This window comes from Canis lupus, chromosome 22, assembly GCF_011100685.1.
Source record: "Canis lupus familiaris isolate Mischka breed German Shepherd chromosome 22, alternate assembly UU_Cfam_GSD_1.0, whole genome shotgun sequence".
NCBI lineage: Eukaryota > Metazoa > Chordata > Mammalia > Carnivora > Canidae > Canis > Canis lupus.
The window spans coordinates 28,673,286-28,683,636 of record NC_049243.1 but is presented as its reverse complement, the minus strand read 5'-3'; the positions used below and the strand labels follow the sequence as shown (position 1 = coordinate 28,683,636).

At 34.4% G+C, this 10,351-nt stretch overlaps 1 long non-coding RNA gene across 3 annotated transcripts in view; it reads left to right on the top strand.

Moving 5' to 3' along the window:
- Nucleotides 1-1,464: 1,464 nt before the first annotated feature.
- Nucleotides 1,465-10,351, top strand: part of LOC111091652 — a 54,252-nt gene continuing 45,365 nt past the window's right edge. For all 3 annotated transcript variants that reach the window (XR_005376391.1, XR_005376390.1, XR_005376392.1), the window contains exon 1: nt 1,465-1,575. This is a non-coding gene — a long non-coding RNA (uncharacterized LOC111091652). The remainder of the gene's footprint in view (nt 1,576-10,351) is intronic.

Genomic DNA, 10,351 nt, shown 5'->3' with positions numbered 1-10,351 from the left:
GAGGCAGAGACACAGGCAGAGGGAGAAGCAGGTTCCCTGTGGGGAGCCTGATGCGGGACTCAATCCCAGGACCCAGGATCACACTCTGAGCCCAAGGCAGATGTTCAACTGCTAAGCCACCCAGGCACCCCTATATAGACATTTCTAAAACAGATTATTCTGTATTTCATTCACAGCACTATCCTGCAAAAAGAGCTTGCTATTCTTGGAATGGATGGCTCCTTGCTGTTCCAATCTCAGTTCAAATGCCACTTCCTCAGAGGAGTTACTTACTGTAAACTCCTGTCTAAAGTAGCCATTTCTTACCACTACTCCTAGTAACTACCTATCAAGATATTTTATTGTATGTAGCACTCATCACAATGTGGAATTATTTTTTGACTTATTAGTTTATTTTGCTTAATTTTTAGTCATACTCCTGAATGGAAGCTTCATAAGAGAACCTTACCTAGGCAGTGGATCCCCAGCCTAGGTAGCTAGCACATAGTAGAGATGCTTGGTAAACATTTGTCTAGTGAATAAATGAATAAATAAAGGGGTTTTAGTTGGCATTTTAATTGGCTAAATTTACTTTCATATTTCCTTATATGATTACATTTCCCTAGAGTATAGTTATGATTAAATATAATGATCAAGCACTAAAACAATGTTGATAATTAGTGTAGTATTTTATCCATTTATTCATTTTAAACATAGTTCTTGCCTTTGTGGAAGTAACACAAAGAGAATGTTGGATTAGTATCGTGTTAAGGAAAAGTTCAAAATATAAAGAGAGATCTTAAAGGGGGGAAATAATTGATTCTAGGGTGGGTTCAGAAAAAAAATCTAGAAAAAAATACCTTTTAAGCTGAGACTAGGGTGACCAAAATAAGTTATTGTCCAAATTGGAACAGATTTGAGGGTAAAACATGACAATAAACATAATTAAACAATTTATTTGGCTGATTCCATCTTACTTTATTATACTGGTGAGCTAAACAACTATAAAAGAATTATAAAATATAAATTAGTTCTTTGAGACAGTTTTTTTTTTGAGAAAGTTTTTTTAAAGATTTTATTTATTTATTCATGAGAGACACAGAGAGAGAGAGGCAGAGACATAAGCAGAGGGAGAAGCAGGCTCCCTGCGGGGAGCCTGATATGGGATTCGATTCTAGGATCCCAGGATCATGACCTGAGCCAAAGGCAAATGCTCAACCACTGAGTCACCCAAGTGCCCTGAAATAGCTTTTTAAAAAGGAAATATTTTTAATTAAAGGAGGTAAAAAGAGACATCAGTGACAAGTTGGGTAGCCAGTCTTCAGGGTGACCCTCAAGAAGCCTCACCTCCTGATATTCATACCCTTGTGTAGTCCTAATCTACAATGAATCAGGGTTGCTCTATGTAATTATAGAATATAGCAGAAATGACAGTGTGAGATATTCATGACATAATAAAAGGCATTCTTACTTGTGCCTTGCTCTCTTGAATTGTTCACTCACAAGGAAGGCAGTGGCCACTTAGGTAGCCCCAGGAGAGGCTTGTGTGAAGAGGAAATAAGACCCACCAACCACCAGCACCAATTTGCCAATTATGTGAGTAAGCCACCTTGGAAGTGAATCCTTCAGCTCCTGTAAAGGCTTAGGAGGAATATAGTGCCATCACAACTTGACTGGAACCTCATGAGAGACTAGGCTAAACTGTTTCAAATTCATGACCTCAGAAACTATAGATTATCAAGGCTTATTGCAGAGGTGCCTGGGTGGCTCAGTTGTTTAAGCCTCTGCCTTTGGCTCAGGTCATCATCAAGCTCTGCATCCGGCTCCCTCCCTCCCTCCCTGCTCAGTGGGAAGTCTGCCTCCGCCTCTGCAGGGGGGTTGGGGGGGCCCTCATGTTCTTTCTCTCTCTCAATTAAAATCTTTTAAAAATAAATATTTATTGCATTAAGCCATTCAGTTTTGGGATAACTCATTATGTAGAAATTGATAATTAGTACAATAAATAATGCAATATCTGGATCTGACAAAATTACTATATAGATGTTGGATTAGATAAAGACCAAATAGAGGTATTACATTTACTGGTAATGATAACTGTACTGTGGTTTTATTATAAAAGAGTATCTTTACTTTTAGGAAATAAGTACCAAGGTATTTAGGAACAGAAGGCAAAAAGTTAGAATATATGCAACTTACTCTCAAAGGTGAGAGAAGAGTTAGGGCTCTTCCAGTCTAGGCATTGTTAGCAATGAGACAAAATGTTAACAGCAGGTGAGTGCAATCAGAGGATATATAGCTATCCTCTGTACATTTTTTTATTCTTCCAACTTTTCCGTGTGTTTGACATTAATCCCTAACAAAAAGTTAGAGCATGTTTTCTAAAAAAAAATTAAACACGTATAACTTTGTACATTAAAGCAAAATTTAAAATCTTTAATCATATAAGCATTAAAATAGCATCTGATTAAATACTCAATGGATAGTCATATAGTTTAATCAATTTCCTATATAACTGTATCTAATACCACAACAGTATTTTTCCAAAAACTATTTTTATTATGTTCTATTCTTTTTACAAAATTGCTAGCAGTCTTCTTTAAAATGCACTTCATTGCTGATAAACTAGGAATTATTTATATCTCCTACTGACCCATCTCTATACAGCATAATAATATTTTTAATAGAGAAAGCACTCTTGGTTATTGATGAAGTACCTGATAAACTCAGAGCTAATTCTACTTAGTAAAAGATATTCTTAATTCTAATTTGTTTTATATTAAGTTGTACAAGTGATTCAACCCTAATATTTTTATAGGTACTATCTTTTTGCCTCCTTTTGAGTAACTTTGTTGATTATATTTTTCATGAGACCAAACTGATCAAATAGGCTTGCTTAATTTGTGAATCTTGAATTTTTATCCAAATTGAGATGTTCAAAATCATAGGCATTCCCAATTCCTTTGCATCCTGAGATGGAATATAAATTAATGCAAAATTAGCTCAATCAAAAGTTGCTTCAGATATTTCAAAGCTGAGCTGTTCATTTTTAAAATGAAATTTTACACAGAGATATGAAAGTTTATGTAGTGTTAGAATATTCAGTATCTTAACCAGGTGGGTAAATACATGGATATACATATATACACATAAGTTTATATAAAATCAGGCTATGAAACAATCATTAGACAATGAAAATATATCAAGATGTACCCTTATGATTAATTTACAACTTTATGTATATTATACCTGAAAAAAAGTTAAGTCTCATACCTCCTAACTCACTGTATAATCCACTTCCTTTTTTGCTTTTATAAGTATAAATGTTAATATCTCTTGGTTGTAAGATTTAGTTGTAATAATTGCAATTTTTAAAAGTTTGAAAAACAATCTTTTTGACATACCATTGGTTAAACAGCTTTAGAGATATTCAACTGATTTTTAAAATATGCAACCAAAATTTAGGAGGATCAGTTAATTTATAAAAAGGTTTATTGTCAATGTAGGACACTTAGGCTGGCTTCAAAGTAGTCCTTCAGAGGTTAAAACATTTCTAAAATCCGATGATGCTAAGCAGCATAGCTCTGCTGAAGCTTTTTCTAATTAATTCAACATCTGCTTCATCACAGCAATTTTATAGTTCAGTTAGTTTATCTGTGCATATATATAACAATATTGTAAAATGTGACATCTACAGGTTCTATTTTGATTAGTAGACATTGCGATTTGTTTGAATGTAATTATTACTTATATGTATACCACAGTAGATAAAGGAAAATTTCTGCCCCATAAGTTCCTTAATTTAGTAAGAATATTGCTTTTACCAAAATGCTGTGCTCCACCACACATGCATCTTGTTCATATTATCACCACAAAAGTAATTTTTTGTTCCATTTTGAACTTAATCAAGTTTACAATAACATTCACAGTAATATCAGATGTTTCACTTTTAGTTGAATAAACTTCCAAAAGCTTTTCTTTGATTTCATGAACTGCATGAAAAACAAAACAAAACAGAAACCCTATTATTGGAATTCACTTATTTTGTACCTGAAGCATTTAATGACCCTAATGTTATCCTGGTGCCATTTAACTATCTGTAACTGTCTTTTGATCATAAAGCCAATACGTTAACCACAGTCACTTCAGGTTTCAAAGGTGTTAAAGAAAACTTAGAATCAAAATAAACATTAATTTAGAATAACAAGCAATTGATTTAGATGAAAAGATATGGTTCATGGATTGATATGTAAACACACCTTCTGTAGATGCTTCTGTATCATCCATCATAGTGAAAAGTAAATGTCAACAAATAATTTTTGCAAGTTACACATCCGTAATCAACTATCTTGAGAAATGGAAATTCAGTATTTAATTTTTCATTAAACGTGCCCTCTCATTTTTTAGCTCATTGCTGCGAAAGGATTTACTGCAAAATTTAAAAAAGCATTATAAAACAATAAAAAATAGTAACTGTTGATGTATTATTTATAACCAAAAAAGGACAAAACAACTGTAGCAGCAGCTTTCAGATTCCTCTATGTAAGCACTGACTGTACTGTTCAGCTTCTATTTCCTATATGTGTTATTCAGACTGCTGTAACAATATACCATAGTCTGGGTGGCTTAAACAACAGAAATTTATTGTCTTAAAGTTTTACAGCCTAGAAGTCTGAGATCATGTTGGTTACCAGAATGACTGGGTTCTGGTGAGAATTCTCTTCTAGCTTACAGACAGCCTTCTCACTGTGTCCTCTCAAGGCAGTAAGAGAGATCTCTTCTTATAAGGTCACAGTCCTGTCAGATTAGGGCCCCATTCTCAAGACCTCATTTAATCTTAATTACCTCCTAAAGATCTTACCTCCAGACCTAGTCACACTGAGATTTAGAGCTTTAATGTAGGCATTTGGGGATGACACAATTCAGTCTATAGATTCCAACCCTCTCCTCCACAATTCATGTTCTTGTCACATGCAAGATAATACTCATTCCATCCCGACAGCCCCAAAAGTATGATCATTTCATCATCATATCTAAAGTCCTGAGCCTCATCTAAATATCATCCAAATTAGATGTAGATGAGACTCAAGGTATGATTCAGTCTGAGGCAAAATTCCTCTCCAGATGTGAACCTGTGACCAGACAAGTTATGTGCTTCAAAATAAAGTGATAGGGCAGGCATAGGATATACATTCCCATTCCCAAAGGGAGGAATCAAAAGGAAGGGTTGACAGGTCCCAAACAAGTCCAAAACCTAGAAAGGCAAATTTCAGTAGATCCCAAGTCTCAAGAATAATCCTTTGATTTGACACTCCAAACCCAAAGGGGTGGCAACATCACCCTCACAACTCTGAGGGATGGCCTTACTCTCTAAAACAAAGGAGAAAACATCCTTGCCCCCTGAGCCTGTGGTGGGAGTGGCAGTTCTAATGATTGCCATCAGGGTCATTCTTCCCTTTTCTTAATGAATAAAACATTGTATGCTGCTGACTGAGTAGCATTATGGTCCAGTCCTGAAGATTCCAAGATATCCAAACCTTCTTTCATTCCATCCCACTTTCTTTGTTCCTTTTAGTTCACACTGGTGGTGTATTTGCTGGCATAATCCCATCTCTATTCCTGACTTCTACTGAAATAGCTGATTAAGTCCATGAGTCACACCTATGATCTCTTTATCAAATGGTGATTCATCCATATCCTTAGCCACATGCTTCAAAACAAGCTTTGCAATTTTTTGTAATGTGGATAAGCTAAGAATTTTCCAATCTTCAAATTCTGGTTACTTTTTGCTCAACATTTTCTTCGTCAATTTCTGTCTCTCCTTTTACTTTTTATTATAAGCAGTCAAGAAGGAACCAAGATGCTCCTTCAACACTTTGGTTAGAAATCTCTTCAGCTGAATATACGATTTCATAGCTGATAGTTCTGCCTTCCACAAAACACCAGGTTACAGTTAAGCCAAATTCTTTGCCAGTTTATAACAAGGATTGCCTTGCTTCCAGTTTCTAATAACATGTTCCTCATGTCTGAGATCTCACTAGAATCACACTTAGCATCCATATTTCTAGCAGGCACTTAAAAACTCTTGCAGTCTCTACCCACTACTTATTATCAATGTTGCTTCCACATGTTTAGATATTTGTTATAGAAGCACCCCACTTCTTAGTACCAAAATCTGTGTTGGGATTCTTCAGAGAAACAGAACAAAAGACAGCTCTAAATAGATCTAGATATATTAATAAAGAAGGGGTCCCAAGCAAGTCCAAAACCTAGACAGGCAAATTCCATTAGATCTTAAGGGTCAACTTGAGTCTTCATGAGAAAAGTCTAAACTATGTACCTATAATTTTGGTAAAAAAAAAAAAAAGAAATTCCGGATAAGATGACCATTAAGGAGCAGACAAGCATGATAACAAGATAATCAGAAGAGTATAGTTTTCTGGAAGCAAAAGATATAAGGATTTTAAAAAGGAGGAAAGGCTCAAATGGAGGGAAACTGATACAAGTAGAGCAAATTGAGAGGGAAGAGTGACATAGTCATTAGTCATATTAGCATGAGATTTTTTTAAGATTTTATTTATTCGACAGAGAGCACAAGCAGGGGGAGGGGCAGGCAGAGGGAGAGGGAGAAGCAGGCTCCAGGACTCTGGGATCATGACCTGAGCCCAAGGCAGACACTTAACTAACTGAGCCACCAGGTGCCCTAACAAAAGAATTTTTGATGGTGCAATGGGAGCAAACGTCATATCAGAGTAGAGTACAGATGAAAAGGAAGATGGATATCACAAATGTACAAAAAATTTTTTAAGTTTGCCTTTCATACTTGTTGGAAACAGTATAGTAACTGTAGAGGCCTCTTTTAGGCAATAGTCTTGTGCGATGGGAAATGCATCAGTAACCACTAGGTGAATGCAAACAGGTTCATTAAATGACCCACCTTGAAATAACCATAGGCCCTAAGTAACCAATTACAAGCAAGCACAGTTACAAAGATTACCAAAAAATGGAAAATTCTATACATCCCCATACTCCCTCACTCTACTCTATAATGTGGCCCCTCACCACCACCTTATCACAGAAAGTCTCTCCTTTGCTGTCCTGCTCACTACTCCCTTGCAATGTATTCAGTAAACTTCTCTTTTGTTCTGTCTTGGTTTTTTTTTTTTTTTTTTTTTTTTGCATTGCTTTTTTTAAAAAACAAAATGAGAGAAAATAACAATATATCACACTTAGTAAAGGTAAATATGGTTTTGTTAAATTTTTGCTTCCTTTATATATATATTTAAAACATACATACTTGAGTATGTATGTTGGGTCATGACGTAAAATCTATTTCTTACTGTGGGTCACAGTAAAGTCTCTGAAAGTATATGAGAAGAATTTAGCGTTGACCCAGAACCAACAGGTTCTTTCATCACTTATGCTGCCAGACTCTGCTTGATCTGAGCACTCCACATTTGGTGGCCCCCCGTCTGATCAGGATACCCCACAATAACTAGAAAAAGAAAAGGAGATAGGAACATTATTTTGAATTAAAATTTATGCATATACAGCCTGATATTTTCTCAATACTTTCCCCAAAAATTATATGTGGAGATAATAATTTATAAAAACCAACACAAATGGCTAATAAGTCCTCATAAAGTAGTAAGAATTTTTTTTCTTTAAATTATATTATTTATAGGTATATTTTAGAGGACTTTAAGGTAGAATGAGAAACACTGAACTGATTTCTTAAACTGAAAAACTAGGGAGGTTAATACTCAAAATAACTAAAATATAACTTAAAAAACAATAAATATGCCCTGGCTGAGTATCAGATGGCTGTGCGAATTTGGGTGAAAAGTCTTTAGGATTTTGCTTACCTCATACACAGATGAATAGCTCAAAAATAGAGCATGATTGTCTCCACACATGTGGAACTGGAGCAAGTTTAAGTTCTCAATGTTCTAGTGCTTGAATTTATAGCCACAATGAATTCTTATTTCACACCTCCTTGGTGCCAGTAGTGTTCATTGGGTCTGACACCATTTCTACTGTTTATTGGTTTATTTTGTCTTTACTGTTCCATTTAGGTAGTGTTACAATATAAGTTACTATAGAAATGCAGAGCATAATATATATGCTTTGTTTATAAGTATAGATTTTGTGTAAGTTACATGGTAGCCTCTGAAGGACTAACTTGAGCAGGTAAGCAGCTACATCAAGTTAAATTAATTTAATTAAATTAGTTAAATCTCATTAACAAAGAGAGACTATCTTATTAAATTATATTATAATAACTCACGTTAACCACTGAAGTAGTTGTTTCTGTCTGAATGAGAACTGGTGTTGAATTAGCAACAATGGTTTTTTTAAGGTTTTAGATACTAAACATTTTTCTCCATTGAAACTAATGGTAATTATGCTTGAGCGTTAAAGGAATTCAACCTTTAACTATCATTTTCCATGAAGAAATTCACCTTGTAGGCAAGGGAAAAACTGTCTAAGTTGGAATTTAGAGGGAATAAGAGTTTATATAAGATTCAAGTCTTTTTAAAAGTGTAGTTGTTACAGATTATGTGGAGGTCAATAAATAATGTGTTCTAGTGCAGAAACAATAACAAACTGCTTCCTGTAAGAAATTGCTCATTTTAAAATGAAGGACATTTTTTATCTGAAAATGTACCATTTGGTGGAATATATACTCTCTCTAGAGCATAAAATGTTCTTCAGGCAAATGAATGTAGTCATTCAGCAAGTGTTACAGCAACCTTTCCGGAGTTCAGTTGAATGTTAAAACACTTCATGTCACTCATCCTAAATTTAGGGGAACTTGAAGACAGTTGATATTTGGATCCAGATGATAGACATCTAGAATTTTTATTAGGAACCCAATAATGAATGGCCAAAAACAAGTATGTAATGTGGCTGTTTGGGGTATTTTTAGGTCTTCTGTCAATACTTAAATTCTGGCCCAAACATATACTTTAGTATTCATCAGTAACTTAAGTCAGCAAGACATTTACTGCCAGGTTGTACTAAATAGAAAATAATTGCTACAGATGAGTGTATTCTATAATTTGCTTTTTTCCCCAGTACTATAGAAATGTACTACTGAGATCAGAACTCTAACTGATATTTTGTATTAGCCAGAGAAGAAAGTCAATAATAGTGCTAGTTTCTAGATAAAATCACCATCTTCTACTTGGAGTTTCCTTCAGGCTTTATAATGATTCTAATATTCTTGCTTAAATAATAGACCAGAAAGAGACTTTTTCTGCTAATTATAAATCTTATATTTTATAGTAGATTCACTTTAAATTCTTCCATATTTTGCATTCAAAAGGCAAGACTATAATGTATTTAATTGTAAATTGTGAAATGTAAAACCTTTCATCCCCAAACATTAAGTCCATTAGTAACCTCAAGGTAAGGACTGTTCCTTATTTCAGAAGATAAACTTGGATGAGTGTTCTTGCAAGTTAATATCGTGATTGGGAAATTGTGGAAGGGCAGTGCATCTCTTAAAATGACACTCCTCTGTAGAGTACATCTCTCCAGACACTCCTCCTTTCCCTAACTCTGCATCTTTGACTCCCTTACTCCCAAACAAATCCAAAGGGTTTATTTCCAAATCCATTTTTTTTTTTTTTTTTTTTTACTGCATCAGGGCCTCTGACTCAGATAAAGCTCATTTCATGAAGACATCTTAAGGTATCTATACCATTAAGGTGACAAGGGAGAGTCTATTTCTCCTGAAGGAACAGTTTAATGGGTCAGAATCTCTGAGGGTATTTGTAGGACCTTTATTTAAAAGTTGCCGCCTTAAAAAAAATAAATAAATAAATAAATAAATAAATAAATAAATAAATGTTGCCGCCTTTATATTAGCAGAGAAATGCTTTTGCTTAACTCAGATATAAAAGTTTTTATTATCAATATGTGAAGGTGGGGAAGCAGGGTGAGATTCAGAACCAGAGGCAGTGGGAGTCTGCATTGTGATCAAATTATTTTATGTAATTCCACAATTAAATTGTTTTAAATTAAAATTAAATTAATTACATTTAGTTGTCACTCAATCCTCCACCCTCCAGATTTTGTCTTTTGTGGGCTAAAATCTGTTTACATTGTATCTTCAGTGCCTAGCACAGGAGCATCAAGCAAAAATATTTGCCAAAACAATAAATTCTCTTTGTAGCCCTTATTTTTTAATTTTTAATTCATTTTTAGCCCTTATTATAACTATATAGATATAAGGTGTTTCAAAGGGCTTTTAGGTTAACTTTATTCATATTGACCGCAACACTCAAGATAATTCTACCAACTGGAATTTTATCTTAAAGAGTTGGGAGAGAAGATATCATGACACTCATAGGGTATTTATTATTACTGA